The sequence below is a fragment of the Lepidochelys kempii genome, chromosome 7 (genome assembly GCF_965140265.1).
Source record: "Lepidochelys kempii isolate rLepKem1 chromosome 7, rLepKem1.hap2, whole genome shotgun sequence".
Lineage (NCBI taxonomy): Eukaryota > Metazoa > Chordata > Testudines > Cheloniidae > Lepidochelys > Lepidochelys kempii.
In genome coordinates this window covers 75045993-75063583 of record NC_133262.1, presented here as the reverse complement: position 1 = coordinate 75063583, position 17591 = coordinate 75045993, and the positions used below count along the sequence as shown (strand labels likewise).

General features: G+C 40.2%; 1 long non-coding RNA gene across 1 annotated transcript in view; it reads left to right on the top strand.

The window, feature by feature from the left end:
* Positions 1 to 17591, top strand: part of LOC140915331 (uncharacterized) — an 82068-nt gene that overhangs the window by 18105 nt on the left and 46372 nt on the right. The gene's annotated exons all lie outside the window — the stretch shown is intronic.

The following is a 17591-nucleotide window of genomic DNA, read 5'->3' as shown; positions in this document are numbered from 1 at the left end:
CAAAGCTGCTTATCTCTTGGATGGTCCTTCTTTGATCTATTTGGTCTATTTGGCTTTAGTTATTGCCCAAGTTGTATGTATCAACAGTTTCATTCATTGTTCCACAAAGGATGGTAGTGATGCTGTATCTATACGTTTGTGGTTCCATCCAGAGACATTTTTAGTATGTTTTGAATGATGAAGCTGAAATACAAAAGCTGGATATGCTCATAGAGGCTTACTTGAAATTTTAGTTTCAGAAGACAGAAACACTTTTAGAAAGCAGTGGGTAAGGGCCGCTTTACATCACAAGAACAGTGCAAAGTGGGCAGTGCAAAACTGATTTTTATGGTATTTTGGAATTTCTCAGGATGAAAAACAATATCATGTGAGATCATTATTAGAAGATGTGACCTCAGGGTTGGAAAACAATTGCTTTGAGATTTTGAAAGAAAAACCACTTTTGTGTAACACTTCAGTGGTATTGATGAGAGTTTGAGTGAAACTAGAAGGGAATATTAGAGTAACACTATTGTGTATGATTATCATAATGTCACTCTGAAATGTCAGTGGAATCATTTTAAAGGAATCATCTCTTCAAAACCCAAACTAAATCTCTAAGATACTAAAAAGATGGCAAAATGTAAAGATCACTGAAAAATCAAAGGCATGCATCAGTCACTCCTACCTCTAGTTACATAGCATCACTTTTTTGAACTTCAGACCAGTATAAAACTTACTATAGACACTTGGAACCACAGTCCCCAGTATACTCCAGCTGCACTGCACTGCTCCATAAACAAATCAGCCATAATCCTAATTTAATTGTTTGGCTGTGCCCGATTTAATAGCTGCTTTGTATCCTCTGAATCAAAAAAGCTGTAGTTTATTTATGAATCTGACTTTATCAGCAAAATTTATCCTGGCATTGGTAGGTGCAATTCCATTTAAATTAACAGATTTGTATATGCCCTAGAGTAAGTGTCCTTGGTGCTAAACACAGTAGCAGGATTCTCAACAGACTATAATTTTTGCAAGATTCATACCTATTTTAGACAAACAACCTCCTGATTATACCATATCCTTTTACTGCAGAAGTTGTTGATCTTTGCAGAAAATGACTGAAATTTAGAAACAGTAAGGGCTACTATTTTAGAAGTGACAGGGAAAGATGCACTAGCAGGCAGGTTTACTCTTATGTGATACATAATTGCTCTGTAGCTATTTTTAATACAGTCAGGGTTGAAAGAAATCACAAGGACAACACAGAAAGGCTGTTATTTGAAAAGCCATCTAGAACTGCAGAGTTAGAGAAGGGAAAGGAAGAGGCTTTCTATACACCTGGGATAGCTTTTTAGGCAGGAGAGCCAAAAATTCACTGGCGGGGACAGGGGTGCTGGGCAGAGTGCAGAGCTGTGCTGTGCTGCTAAAGATTCACATTGGGGATGATGGTGGGGGGGAAAAGCTAATCTGTTTGCACTCCAGCAAATGCAGCATCATGTGACTCTCAGTGGCTCTCTCTCATACAGCAAGGAGGTCAATAGGAAGGGAGCCTGTGAGGCAATTATGCAACTACTTGGGGACAGGAGCAGCTGAGTGGATGCTGTTGAGAACCACACTGGTATGTAAAGGACTGGGTGAGCAGGCTCTGACTGCCCCTTGCCAGGGTAGAAGAGAAATGAATGGAACCAACCTATAGCTACTCCACCAGCAGAAGAAGGCGGCAACTTGTGCTAGTGGATGATGGGTGTGCCAACCCTACTGGTTTCCAGCATGGCTCTTTAGCAGCCACCAGTTCTGTCTCTCACAGTGCTCTCTGCATCATTCAAAGGGCCCTACCAAATTCACAGTCTGTTTTGGTAAATTTCCCAGTCATAGGATTTAAAAAAAAATAAAAAAAATAAAATCATGAATTTCATGATTTCAGCTATTTAAATCTGTATAGCATAGGGTAAAAGCACGCAAAAGACCAGATTTCACAGAGGGAGACCAGGTTTCATGGTTTGTGATGTGTTTTTCATGGCCGTGATTTGGTAGTGCCCTCTCATTCACCTTCCACACTCAGCAGGTGGGGGAGCATAGGCCCTGTGCTATATTAGTGGCGTGGATCAAGGTGAGGTTGGGACCATAACCCTACTCTTTGCTGCTGGGCTGGTTCAGCAAAAAGGGGCTTGCTGGGCCCCAAGAGGAATTCAAGCTGATGGAAAGAAATTTCCGCTGCTTCCCACTAATATAGCCAATGGCTTAAGGTTAGTCTGGCCAGTAGTTTATCAACTCCAGGCCATGTGCCAAACTGGACTCACTTTTGTTGCCTGCAAATCAGATAGTTGAAGGCCTAAATGAGCTAAGTGATATCATCTGTGTCTGCAGTTATTTAGACCAGCAGGTATTTGTGGGCCCAAAAGGGGAGATTTGGGACAAGGCCTTTTAAAACCTAGGCAGTGATATGTCCCTGCGTCCACTTACATTTTGGGCCTTTCAAATGAATGATCCTGTCCTATTGATCTTCCAAATGGTGAATTGAATATAACCTCAAATAACAAAGAAATGGAATCTGAGAGAGGTGCTGTTGTAATATATTGACCTTTAATATATTGCCCTCCAGAGGAAAAAATATATATCAGGCCCTGCATATATGCTGGTTCCCTTGGCCGGATGAGCTAGTTTTACTTTTCTTAGCTCGCTGTGTTTCTAGAGTTAAGGTCAGGAGTTCTGTTGCTGATTATGCATGCAGTTAGCTGTTGCTCATGGTTTCCATGCTGTCATGGATCATTACACCAGCCCTTCAGTTAAATTCTATAGTTCTCAGATTTCATCTTGTCCATTATGACAAGTTTTCAGAGTAGTAAGGCATTCGCTTTATTTTACGCTTGAGAGAATTTTTTTTCCAGTTTTTAGTGTTGGCCTGAATCAAGTGAAAATTATCGTTACTCACCATTTCATTGCTTCCATGGCAAGCAGTCTAGGCCCAGCTCTAGTTACATTGGATTAAATACATCTATTTTGTTCTTTGTACACTATGCTTGGAGCATGGGGAGAAGCAGCTGATGCAAAAGAGCTTGGCGGTCTAAGAATCCATTCTTCCAGCCAGGGACAGACAAGGACAGAGTAGGGCAATTCAGGGCCCTACACACAGGTCTCCTAGATCTCTGTCACCATGCTGTGGCCCTCTATGCATTTGGGCTGGTGGTGGCTCAGAAGGTTAGGAGCTGACCAACACTCCTTTTGGGAATGCTAGGGCCTCCTCCCACTACCGACCCTGGCTTCAGTGAGTGTGTCTGGAACGGAGGGATGCAGGTGAGAAGGGGAGGACTTGGCCTCATCCATCTGAGTAGAGGACTCTATGGGTACATCTACCGTCAAATGGTGTAATGATGGTGTAATTTCCAGCTCAGGAAGACATATGCACACAAGCTTTGATAGAGAGCTAGTGTGCTAAAAATAGAAGGGTAGCTGTCATGGTGTGGGCAGTGGGAGGGCTTAGCCAACCGATTAAGTACCTAGGGTCCCAGGCATGCTTGCACTCAGGCAGCTAGCCCATACCACCACAGCTGAAGTTCCATTTTTACTGCGCTAGCATGCATGCAGCTAACCGAACTGGAAATTACACCCCCAGCTCAAGCATAAACCTGCCCTTTGTGTGGGGGCCACTGCCATGACAGCAAGGTCCTCACATGCAGAGACCTTTGCTGGGATGGTGTCAGCAGGTTTGGAGCTCAGAATGGGACAGTTCACAATCTTAGAGCTATTGTTTCAGGCTGTGTGCAGACATCACTGCATCAGTAGTTATACTTCACTCACATTGTCAAGCTTTTCTTTGTAGCAATATGCATTAGAAACGTTATTAAGATTTTAAATGAAATCTGCTATTCTGCCGTTATCACATGACTCCAGGAGCTGGAATCTAGGTCCAGGCTTACGGTGTTGATGTTTTAATAGATCCCTGGAAATAGAAGTTTGGGTTAGACAAGCTATGTGAGTAACAGACAAATCACTCTGACTTCACCAAGACCTAATGGATAATTGATTCAACTGCATAATGATAACTGATGTCAAAATACGAACAGCATTTCATTATCCAGAAATGAAGCAAAGATGGTCGAGCACGTGAGCTGCATCCCTCTGATCTATCAGCCACAGTAAACTATTATTTTGGACTTCTTCTGACATCAGAGAAGCTGAACAAATATGTTTCTAAATGATGCACAACAGCTTTACAATGCATCACATAAAAAATTATTGCTGTTATACAGATGCGCTAATTATTTTTTCTCACATAGGTTTATTTACCTTCCAAAGTAACTAAACAATAACAAGTAGCGAGAACACACTAGAAAAATTCTATGAGAAGGGAGTGTTTATGCTGAGCCAATGGATTCCATTTAAGGAACAGGCAACTAATCCCTGCAAGAATGTGGTTATAATTTTGGAAAATCACAAGTACATTTGAATTAAAATGCACATGTTGTCTGAATTATTATCATCTATTATATGTATTATGGTAGCCCCTAGAGCCTCCTTTGCACTATGCTCTATACAAATAATAAGAGAGATCCCCTGCTCTGAATATCTCATTGATTACATAGACAAGACAGATAAAAGCTGGGAGCTAAGAAGTATTAGTGTGTCCATTTTCAGATGTGCAGCTTGTCCAAAGTCTCTAAGGAAATACGAGGCAGAGCTGGGAATTGAATGCAGGTCTCCTGAGTAAGGCTGGTCAACATTTTTCCACTGAATGTTTTTCATTGGAAAGTTGAGTTTCCTAGTTTAAAAACAAAACAACACACAAAAAAGTCTCCTTTCCATGCTAACTTTGATACGGTGTCAAAACAAAACAAAATGAATGCCCAACCCCCCAGCATTTTCATAAGAAGTATTTCAGGTTTTGGACACACAATATTTTGGTTTTTGTTATTTCATCAAAAAATCACCATTTTCATGGGAAAATAAAACATAACATTGAATTTTTTTAACAAATGCCCCCCCTTGCAATTTTCTGATTAGTTCTACTCCGAAGTCCCACTCCATTTCTTTAGCCACCAGCCCATCTGTACACTCTCTGAATGCAACCACAGCTGCTCCTACAAATATGTGCATCCAAAGATTTTCACAATTCATTTCCTGACCAGTGTAATCTATGACATGATAATGATTCTCTGTGGATGCCTTGCACATACTGTCCAGACAATGACTTGCCTGTGATTTTTATTTTAAAAATCTAGATTGGCTTTTCTTGTGAGATGCATATTTCACTGAGGAAAATCTTTAAGTTCCAGTGGGTTTTAATAGCCATCTCTGTCACCTGACCTGGAATCATTTTCAGTTACAGTTACAGAATAATGGGTTTACTGTGTTGGGTGGAGGAAACACACTGGGCTCAATTCTCTCTTCCAGATTAGCTCCACATGGCATGTGATAGGGTGAGTTGGGAGAGGCAAGTGTGGTTTTATGCCACCTTTGTGCTTTCTGCATTCTGAGCCTAACAGCCAGTCTGGTTCCCATTACATGTTCAAGCTACTGGAGGGCTGCTCTAACTTCCATGTGGCTGCCCATGGCACCAAGGGACCATTCCAGCAGCTAGGACTAGACATGTGCAGGAGTGGCCTGGCTGAGCACTTTCCTTGCCCCAGACCCATGTGAGAAGGTAGCAGTGGGCAACTATGCCAGCTTTACATCATTCAGAAGAATTGGAAGGATTCCTGGAGAGCCAGGTAAACTGACTTTATAGTCTGTGTGCACTGGTGAAGTGGCACAACAGGGGCCATATTACATCTGAGAAATGGGCCAACAGTGTCCTGGAACAGTTTAAGACACAAGCTGTCTGGATTTATGCTCAGATATAGCTGATTTCTGTAGCTTTGGGAGTTGTAAACTGTGCTTGGCTTTTGCTGTCAAATATCCCTGTTTAAAACCATATTCTTTAGGAACTGTACATGCTGTAAATAAAACCTGAGTAGGACAAAACGTTCAGTGTCTAGGTCCATTCATTTCTCCCTCATCAAGGGAATAACTCACACCTGGAGAGGCTGGAGTCCAAAACTGCATGGCTCCTCAGAGGTTGTAACAAATAGGAGAATACATGACAAGTTCCAAGATAGAGGACTACACGCTCTCTTGCAAGTATTGCTCTGGTAATGTGGTATACATGAACTGTTCTCCGGGAACTAGAAGCTTCACTGCAGCCTTGAAAGAGATGAGCAATGCTCTTATTCTTAAAAATGGCCTGCAAAGGGGAATGTTTGTTCTTTTATTATTAATTATTATTATTATTTTATTTTATTGTGGTATATAAAATCACCTCGCAAGGGTTGTGTGTGTTTGTTTGTTTTTAAATGAACTTGATTTTTATATTAGAAATGTAGGGCTTTTCTAGGCTTGAAGACACTATGGTCATTAGATAAACTTGTGCAAAGGTGACATCCAAAGAGCTAAGAGGGTGAAACTTCTATTCTATTCTGTATCCTTTCTCATACTGCTGCTATCATCATAGCATTTGGCACCTTCCAGTAGTGCATTAAGCAATGTGACTAAAATCTGTGGAAAGTGAACAACTGAGTGGAGAAGGGATTTTTAGTGAGACACTTCAAAGTTCTTTGGGTTTTATTTGTTTGTTTTTTGTTAGTAGCTATTAAAATGTAAATGACCACTGAACTTTTTGGAGAAAGGAAGCCTCTGTCAAAGATTCAACACCCGTGGAGTTAAGGGGTTTGGGCTCAGGATAAACATCCCTGCAGCCTCCTAGGAGATTTTCAGTTAAAGCAGAAATGATCAGACTTGACATTCCTGAGATTTCTAAGGTTAAAAAAAAAGTAGAAAAATATTTTTAAAACAAAATTCAGTCCTTTATATATCATTAAGAAGCTAAAAAAGGGCACAAGTCCAAATAGTTAGACTACCCTGTGCAAGTTAGCTTTAAATAGCTTAGAAGTTTATCTAACTGTGGGGATTATGCTTTCATTACCTCAATTAACACAGTGATTGGTTGCACAAAACACTACAGCTGGCACTGCTTATAAGAACATATGTTTAAGAGCACACCATTTCTCCAGGCATTGATTTTAGTCAGGGATTGTTTCGCTGCTTATAACAAAATGAAAACTGCAAATATCCATCTTTAGGCTATTTTTGGAGTATCATCCACAATGTTCTTTTGTTGTTTTGTGCAATATAGATTGAAACCTCTGACAAAGCCTGAGACAGAACAAACTCTCCTCCCATCTTAAAAAAAAAAAAAAAAAAAAAAAAAAAAGTCAGCAGAATAAGACATTTTAAAAAGCAGAAATGCAATTGCTTTTTCCTCTTTTAAAGGATTCCAAAGTCAGGGCACAACTATGAGAAAAGGGTACTAGACCCAGATATGCTCAGTCTAAAGACAAGAAAATTGATGTGATAATATTATACTTATCTACAAACACAAAGGGATGTAGATAGATCAGTTGTTCTTCTTTGTCAAGGAGAAAAGAACAGGAGGTGACAGAGTGAAGATACAATAGGGGAAATTTCAGTTAAATCTATTAGAGAGAGCATTATTACTTTTAACGGTTGCTAGGAAATGGAACCAGCTACCCAAGGAGACTGTGGGACTACCATTGTAACAGGTTGGCAGTATTTGCTTGCAATACCCCACAGCTTAACAGGTGTTGATCCTGCGGGTAAAGGTTTGATTCTGCTGACTCAGTGAGGCACTTGGCTCATTACCCCACTTCAGCATAAAGGAAGTTGGAGTCTCCCTCTCTAGAGTGAATATCTCGGGTGTGGATGTTGTTTTAAATCCGGCTCTGAAGGGCACCTGCTCATAGCCAGCCACCTTTCTGTCACTGGAGATATTATAAGCTATATATATATCACCTATCAGGCCAGTTTAAGGTAGTTCAATCAATGCTACAGAAACTATGAGGATGTAATAGGTATTTTACTGGTTCTTCCTTCTAGCCCACATGATTTTATGATTGCTAAACAGTGTTGCAGTCTGTGCATAGAAGATCTAAGGATATTTATATCAGTAGTATTAACTATCAATTTATTTGTGTTACAATAGTGCCCAGGTACCCCGTTCATGATGAAGAACCTCTATACTAGATGCTGTATAAACATAAAACAATAGAGAGCTCCTGTCCCAGCTGAATTTTTAGCTGAGCATACATTGAGATACCTCTCATCTTGCTGCCATGGTGCAAAAAGTAATCAGTTTTTGATTTAAAGAAATTACATTTCCTTGTCCTTTCAAGTATCTCAGTCTTTCAACTGAGGCTGTACTGCAGAGTAATTGAACATCTGCACTTGAAAATTCCTTCTTTGTGATCACCTGTGGAATGCAAGGGAGCAAACATTACATTTTAGTGTTTTGTCTAATTTCTGGAAGGAGTCTGATTGTTGGGAAGTATTTGCTGATCCTATTAGGGGTATTCAAAGGTAAATGGACAGTGACTGATTCAATTAAATGATAAAATCTATGACCACTATGCCAAACAATCTACTCAGGGTAAATAGCATGATGAACAAATAGTCAGATGTACATCGGTCATTTCCATATCAGAACTAGATTTATCTTTACATCAGATCTGCGTGAGTACCAGGAGCTGGCGACATAAGGTGGGAAAGGACCTTATTTTTGTAAATGCCAAAGGAGCCCACATTTCAAAAGCCATAAGCAATAATCTGTGCACTATTCCTCAATTTGATTCAAGAGCCTTGACCCTTCCTGCACCTTGCATTCCTCCCTTTGGGTCTGTTTTACAGAACAAAAGTGACACTTTAAAAGGGATAGTAGGTAAATTTACCACTGGCGTTTTATGTGAACACAAACATTTGGAGCTGTGAAGGCAAGGCTCTGCTGGGATTAGAAAGCATTAAGATTTCACTATGTCCTGCCCTGATTAGGAGATTTCTTAACAATTTGCTCTAAATTTGGAGAAAACTTAAACAAACAACCTGACAAAATCTAGTACAAACTTGAATTTTGAAAGCTGTGGTTCAATGAGCCCATTTGTTTAAACAAAATAAAACACCAAGAAACAAATGGTTTAAAACTGCACACCCGAACAAACCCCAGTGTTGATAAATTTTAAAAGGACAGCATTCTTTACCCTGCAAGATGTTGAAATTCTGGCAATCTTGCTATCCTTCTAAAGTTCAGTCACTTTACTGATCTGAGGACATCATTGCTCAGGCAGTGGGAGCTAAGTTGCCATGGTAACCCAAAAGCTGTGTACAATTTCTCAGCATCTCACAACGATTGTCAATTAGATGAACATAAGAAGATTATAATGAAAACAGACACTTGTCACTTTCTGGCAGCAGCCTAATATTATCCATTTAAAATATTTCTGTGGAAGGATAGCACTGAAGTTAAGTTTAGCTGCTTTATTTTTAGTTACTTCTCCTACATGAATTTAGACATTGCCCCTCCCTGCCCACGCAAAAAAGAATAAAGAATAACTTTGTGGAAAAGAAAAGCAGAATTACTTCAATGAATGATATTAATGTTTAGGGGCATAGATTTTCAGCAGGATGTAGCAGCTAAGAGGCCCAAATCCCCTACCATTCACCACTTTAAGAACTTTCCTCTTAAAGTTTGTTGGTGGTGGATTTATTGTTAATATGGAAAGCTTAGAAATATGGAGTGTTCATTACAAATAGTTCTCTAAAGGTGGTTATGGATTTTACTTTGGCTAAAAGTGAAAGGCAAAGTAATTAATAAATGCGGCAAAACTATCAAAGATCTCAGATCAGGCAGGTTGAAAGTGGTGTCTTGGTTTCTCATTCTGTAAAATGGTAAAAAATATTACTATAAATTAACTTAAGTTTCAAAATAAAAGTCGTTTTGACCCAAACATTGAACGTCTTGCAGATGTCAAAACAGGACATTTAGACAAGTCCAAATCTTTTTTTCCAATTTTTTAAAATAGAAAATTGGCAAAACCGCTCCTTTCCTGTGAACATTTCCAAGTTTTACTAATTGGTATTTTCTGATAAAAGAAACCTTTTATTGAAAAATTCCTAGCAAGCTCTACAGCAGATTTAGCAGTTCAATGATACATACTCAAAATCCATGCATAATGGGAGCACCCACCCACTCTCGCCTCTACAACTGATTTGGATTCATTATTTCACTGTATAGTCCCCTTTGGAATGATGTGGTAACTGCTGCATAGACTAGAAGAGTGGGTGTGGTCAGGATTTCTCACATAGTCTGAAGCTCTGTGGGAATACATGGGGAAAACATGATGGATCAAAATGCTATGTACAGAGTCCCATATTGCCATGTCACTGCCCTGTCCATGGCATCATGATTCTCACAAGTGCTATGACCAAATCCTCTCTACCATGTTTGAAACTAACAAAGGGGAAATTACCACTGAACAGAGAACTAGTGACGTGATGAAATTTCCATCCACATTTCTTTATATAGTTTATTTTTACAGTGATTCCTATACAGCTCACTGTCTGCATCATATTGCAGTGAATTTTCAGAGACTATGGTGCATTGATCAGCTTGTTCTGCATATTCCTTTTCATAAACATGCCTACTCAGCCACATGAAGCTGAGTTCCTGTAACAATGAATACTCCTGAGTTATACATCCTATGGCCTCTAAGGGTATGTCTACACTGCCCATTCCTTACCGTGATGTGTAGAGTACATACACCACATGTTCTTCCAGCATGGGTATAAATAGCTGTGTAGACATGGGGGAATTGCCTAGGTGAGTAAAGACATACCTGAACCCTTAGGGTATGTACCATACTGCTATTTTTAGCAGTATAGTGTCTGCAGAGAAAGGCTCTGCTTTCAGGAAAAGGCTGTGGCAGGCAGCGGGGAAGGGCCCTGGCAGCTCCCCTCTGCCTTTCCCCGAGCATGCCTTTACACATACCCTAAACAGCATCACCAGTGGAGTGCAGTGTAGAAACCTAATGATGTGGGACAGGTGGGCAGTGTTGTACATATAAACTCCAAGTAAAAGAGATGATCAAAATAAGGAAGTGCAGAAGAATCTGGCCCTTTGATTTATTGTTGTTATTTGTATTAAACTAGTGCTTGGAGAAACCAACCAAGATTGGTGCCTCTTTGCGGTAGGCATAGTCATAGTAAGAAGTAGTCTCTGCCCTGAAGAGCTTCCAATATATATATAACAAGCCTGGATCAGGCTCCAGGCATTACTTTCCCAACTGTTCCTTACCCAGCTGCCAAAATCTTCAGCTTCCCCAAACAACTTCTACAATGCACTCATGCACTGGGAATGCAACAATACTGCATATGAAACACCAAAAATGTGGGGACAGCATACATTAAATTTAATATAAAAACAATCTAAAACATAATAAGGGGTACCATCCTGAGTGAATTTTCATATTTAATTAAATACTTCATTAATGAAGCTGTTACAAAATGTCCTGTCTTCCACACTAGTGCTGCAGAATTCAGTGACCCTGCTTTATAAATTAGGTCCCAGTTGACACAGAATAGGTACATAGGGCCATGTTTATACCATGAGAACCAAAGAATGATACTGCCTCTCTCTATTACAGTTTATCTACTCAGACTTTGAAGCTTCTATAGCTTGTGGCTCTTCTGTGTGGCTTCTGCTGCCCGCATAAGGCTACATTGAGGCATATACTATGGAGGCACCTGATAGCAATCCGCTAATTAGAGTTGTGTTCTGAAATGGGGCATAAACACTTGTTTTTCTCTAAAAGTTCATATCCTTAGAATGAAATTTCATAGTGTTAGTTTTATGCCTTTGAATTTCCTGTGTCATCTTCATTTTGGTTTCTCTTCATAATTTTTGTAATAGGAAGTCTTTGAAGTTGATTTGTGACTGAAATTTGTCCTTGTTCGTCCAACCTCTCATTGTTGACTGACCAAATTTGGGAGGGGTGTATATCCTGAGTAGATCTGGTGTAACATGTAGGTCTTTTAAATCAAAAAAATGAGTTTAGTATAATTGTAGCCATCGTTTGTCATAACTGAACATTTATATGTCAGCAGTACTACAGCCACCATAGACCCCAGACTACCTACTACAGCTGGAACGCTGAACCCTGAGGGGTCCCAGCCTTCCATTGCCCCCTTCCAGACTATCGTCTTCCACTGCAACACAGCACTACGGCAAACGGCCACAGCTATTCCTATTGAGAAAGGGTAGTTTTGGTAGAAGGATGTTTTGAGGGGGCAAAGGTAAGGCTGTGATGCATGGTCGGTGGCATACTAAGGTTGTGGTAATGGTAAGATGTGGGTGAAGGAGTAGAGGGTATGTACTATTAGACTTAATTTTTCATTTCCATGTTCTCTTGTGTTTATGTCAGGTAGGTTATGTGTGTAGAAACCATACCTGCCTTGCAACAAAGTTTTTGTACATTAACATAGATGTAGCCCTTTGACAGCTGTACCCTTTCTGTACAGTAGCTTGACAGAGGTGTTTTTTTGTTGTTGTTGTTTATGAATCATCTTCACACACCTTCTGATTTCTTCAGATGTATTCACTATTGCAAATTAGTTGCTGAATTCATCTATTAGGAGAAAATTGGTCTACTTTTTGTAGCCGCCATCATTTCAGACTGACTTCAGATTGAATTAGATTCTCCTGTTGAATTTCTTATACATACAGAAAATTGTAAGATGAATTTTAAATATTAGGACACTGTAAAACAGGTCCTCTGGGTTTTTTCATCTCCTTTTTTCCCCACAGGAAAATTATACTCTTTTTTTAATTTTAATTTAGGAATCTGTTTTCATAGAAATGTGGAGAATGGCTTCTTGCTCTGTTTTATTTTCACTCTGGTTTTAGTATTGTACCATTAATGGGAAGGTGATTGCATTATATCTGTTGCAGAATCTTTTATGCTGAGATGTTCAGTAGTTTCTATATAGTAGAGAATGCTTGATGTAATGCATTAAAATTTAATACAGTGTATAAAAAGGGCACAGCTATCCAATCCAATGGGAAATAAGACCATCCAAAAATCTTTTGAGTTAGCACACAAATTACATTCTGTATTAATTCTTTCTGAATAGATATTTCAGGGTGCTTTCTTGACTCACTTTTGCTTAGGGGTTCTTAGTTTGTGGTTACTTCTGTATTTTCAGAGGTCAAGATGCAGCCCAAATGGCCCATGCAAAATGTTGAATCTTCAATAGCATATTTGAAACAACAAAACATACAGGGGAAAATTTGCAACGATACAAATCGGAATTAGGCACCCAGTGACTTTCTATAGTGGATGGGCGCCTAACTACCCCTTCCATGCCTTTGAAAATATCCCACACAAGGCTTAATTGTGCAACCCATACTCACAGTGGTCAGGACTTTTTCATGCAAGCAGTCCCATTACTTTCAGTGTGTCTGCTTAGATAAGTGCTCTCCTTCCTGAAAAAAGAAAAGGAGGACTTGTGGCACCTTAGAGACCAACAAATTTATTTGAGCATAAGCTTTCATGAGCTACAGCTCACTTCATGAGTGAGTGTTACCCAAATGACTCCAAAATGTTGGACAAATTAAAAAAAAATTGTTTGTAATCTGGAAAAAACTCTAAGCAGATCTGTGTTGGGGTGTATAGACCACACACTGATGAGGAATGTGCCAGAGGGGCCCTGAAGACAGGGCTAGCCCTGGGCCTCTGGCCTTGCCAGTCATGAATGATAGGCAGAAAGTCTTTAAAAGAGAGGAAACTTCAGTCAAATTGGAGGTGGGAAGGAGCACGATTGCCAAGCAGGAGACTGCTGGTGTGACTCGTAGAGCCGTAGGAGGAACTCCCATCCAGAAGATCTTCACCCTGACCATATGGGCATTGCAGTGAATTCCCAGGGAGAGACTTAAGAAGGTCTGCAAGGGATGAAGGTCCTGGGTAATAAGCAAGGAACTAGGCCCTGTGGAGGAACCTCCCAGTGCAAGTTACTGGGTGCAGTGGTGGATTAGATACTGAGCCAATGGGGTCCATGCCCTGGGGCCATGGCCAATTAGGGGGCCCTGGAAAAATGGGCACCCCCACGCTCCGACTCGCTTCACCTACCCAGGGCTCCTGCTAGGAAGCAGGGTCGGGATGTGGGGCTTGGCCTGCTCCGCCCACCCATCCAGTACTCCTGCTGGGGAGCAGGGGAAGCCGCCACACCCTGACCCCACTCCACCCTTGGCAGAAGCACTTAGTGGGTGGGGGAAGCCTCCATGCCCCAACTCTTCTCCCCAGCAGTAGGACTGAGGGTTGGGGAGGGGGAACTGCAGGTGGAAGGGGTGGGGAGGAGCCCCCACTTGCTCTGGCCCAGGGCCCTATAAAATGGTAATCCACCTCTGACTGGGTGTGGCCAGGTTCTTCCACCATCTGGGAGACAAACCTCAGTGGACTCCATTACAAGATCCCATTGAATTTGTTTTATCTCTTTCCCTGCCACTCATGAAACAGATGTCATGTGGAAAGAGGATAAAAGGAGTAAGATTGCAGGAGAAATCTTTTTGGATGGTCATCTAGCCACAAAAGAAAAGACAGTACCAGTGCAGTCTTTCATTTCCAGTAATGCAGTTATGAACTACTTGAGCAAAGGCAAAGTTAGCTCACCAGACTGTTCTTTTTGGGTGTTCCTACTGATTGCGATTCCTGACTCAAACTGACTTTTTATAGAATATTATTTATAATAGCATTATCTGGTAGAAATGATTTTATTATCCTTAATCAAAGCAGAAAATAGATGGACACTACATACAGTTTCGGTCTCAAGATCAGTCACTCTTGGCCTAAATTTTCAAAAGTGACTTGGTTGCCTCAGTTTCTGGGTGTTCAGCTTGGGACATCTTATAAGGGGCCAGACATTCAGAAAATTTTCAACATCCAGTTTTTGAAAACCAGGTCCATTTAAGGTGCCTGATATGGAAGCACCCAAAAAAGTCACTAGTAACGTCTGAAAATGTAAGCCTTTATTTCTACCACTTTTGAACTTCCTTTGAAATGCCAACCCTATTCTCGATCTTTGACTTGGTCAAGACAAAGACATGCCTGGCAGCTGAGTCAGGCCCGGAGACTTGTGTGTCAGCCTGCACTATTGCAAGAAAGCAAGCACATGGAGCAGCTCTCATTTTGTCTCATGTGGTTAAAAAAAGACTCTTTCAAAATCAGTAGCTTATTCTCACCTCAAAAGACCTTAAGATGCAAGAACTATAGAAAATTACAATAAGATAACCGCCCAAACTGAGGAAACATATCCATCAGTTAGATCATTGTAGATCATGTACCATAGATCATGTACCACTCTTCCACTAATAAATTATTGATTGCAAAATATTCTTCCATAGAGGCTATTCAACACCTCCATGAAGTTGTTCTTGAATCATAGTTCCAAAGCTTAAGAGAATAGAAAAACAATAAGGTTCATATAATTGCAGATATATAGATTGGTCACTAGGAAAACAGTTTGATCTATGTCAATAACCACACTTTAACTAATGTGAAAATTGCATATTATCACTCTGAGACAAGCTGCATCAATGAGAAAAGCTGCATCAATAAGCATGCTGCCGTTTTCACTAAAGACCTTGAAAGAGATTGCATAAAAATGGGTGTACTGCACTGATGGAAATGCAGCGCTGCTCTCTCCCAGGTCACTTACCACTGGTTTTATTACATCAGAAAATGGCTTTAGTGCAGTGATAAAATTAAAGTGCTGCATACACTTATTTGGCTTTGATCTCAGTTTACACACGCATACAGTCATCACAGGTGTCCTGCATGATAAGCAGAAAATATTAAACAAAAACCATAGCATGCCATGTCTGTTGCCATCTTAGTCAAGACTAGAAAAATCATAAGCAAGAAACTGAAGAGTTAATGGTTTCTCTTCTAGCTCAAAGGTAACTGAGAGAAGCAGTGCCTGAATGGTGTTACTGTCTTGATGGCTTTTCATTGCTCTCTATGAAATAGATATGTGATTTTAAAGAGACAAGGTGGGTGAGATAAAATCTTTTATTGAACCAACTTCTGTTGGTGGAAAGCACAAACTTTCAAGCTTCACGTACCTCTTCCTCAGATCTGGAGAAAGTAACCAAAGTGTCTGAGCTAAATACAAAGTGGGACAGGTGGTTAAGCAAAATACTTTCACACATGCTGTAGGTAGGTGACCACTTAAAATGAAGTTGGCAATTAAGGGCTAGTTAGTCCAGTTCCCAGTGCATAAGGACTAACATCACAGAAGCTATAATCCCAGCTGGTACCTTTGCGAACCTTCTCCACAGCGAAGCCAGACAGTGACTGAATATGGAAGTTGATGTCACCCATAAAGGTAGTCCCTCTCAGAAATGCTCCAGCACATAAATGGAACAGTGTGGTAGATACAATTGTAGGAGCAGGATTTTATATTTGTACTATAAGAATTAATGTATGTCTTGATTTCATCCTGCTAGCTCTCCCCATTTGAATAGCAGAAAGGAATGACCCTCTGGGACTATGAGATTCTGTTTTCCCATATGCAATACAATTAGGAACTGTTATAAAGTTTAGTTAATAAGAGACAGGATTTTGTATTGTGTCTATGTTAATTAGATTAAAGGAATGTTGAAGGCCTGAGCAGAATGTAAACTGTTTTTGACCACAAGTTTTAGTGAAGTTTAATTTCTGTCTTCTCTGTGAGAGACTGTGTGAATGAAGAATGCATGCATAAGGAAAAGATAAGATGTGAAGGCCATTGTTATAGCCAGATGGTCAAGGAAGGAGGAGTGAAGAGACTTAAGGACACCAGAAAATCATCAATGCGCATCTATAATGAAGGAAGGGCAGATTGCTGACCCTGAGGGGAAAGCTGGCACCCCTAAAGACAATTCATTAAATCGAAACCAGGACAGCATGACCCTCTTAAAGGTGTTTTGAAACGTTAACACCAATCAAGGAGTAACCGGTCAGAAACTGACACAGCAAAATCCATAGACTTCAACAGAGAAAAAAGACTATAAGAACAGGGTGCTTGGCCATGAGACTTTGGGTTCATCTTGCCATACTCCAGAAGCATCGGATCACAACTGACAGAGCCCTGCTCCCCTCTGCAACCAATCTGGCTGGCCACTAGATTGATCAAGACTCTGGATTAGTAACAAGAAACATCAACCGGCAGGACTGTGTACACGGTGTAGGTGTGTGTGAGAGAGATTGAAAAGCATATGCTAACTGTTGTAATTACAATAAATGAGGTATTTTGCCATATCCCTCTTATAAGATCCTATTGGTATTATTTTATTAGTGTAACACACTCCAGGTAACTATGAATGAAAAATTCATTTTCCAATAGCAATATGCTTGACTCAGAGAGCTTGGGTTCAGATCCAAACTGACCCAAAGTGTGGGGGGTATTTATATCCAGGATTTTCTTTTAGCCCATAATAGAGATAGTCTATTCTGTTTAGTTTACACCACACCAGTCACCAAGGTATCTGATCAAGTACATTAATGAGGCCAGCTGTGTAGTACAGATTCAATTTGAACGTCACTAAAAGTTGGGTGGTGTTCAGATCTGGGGATTTGATCCAGCTCATTTTTAATTTCCAAATTTTTGTAGCTACAACTTTTCACAAGCACTGAATTCATCTGTTAAATTAAGAACAAAAAAATCTTCAGAGAACTGTATTTTACAGATTTCTT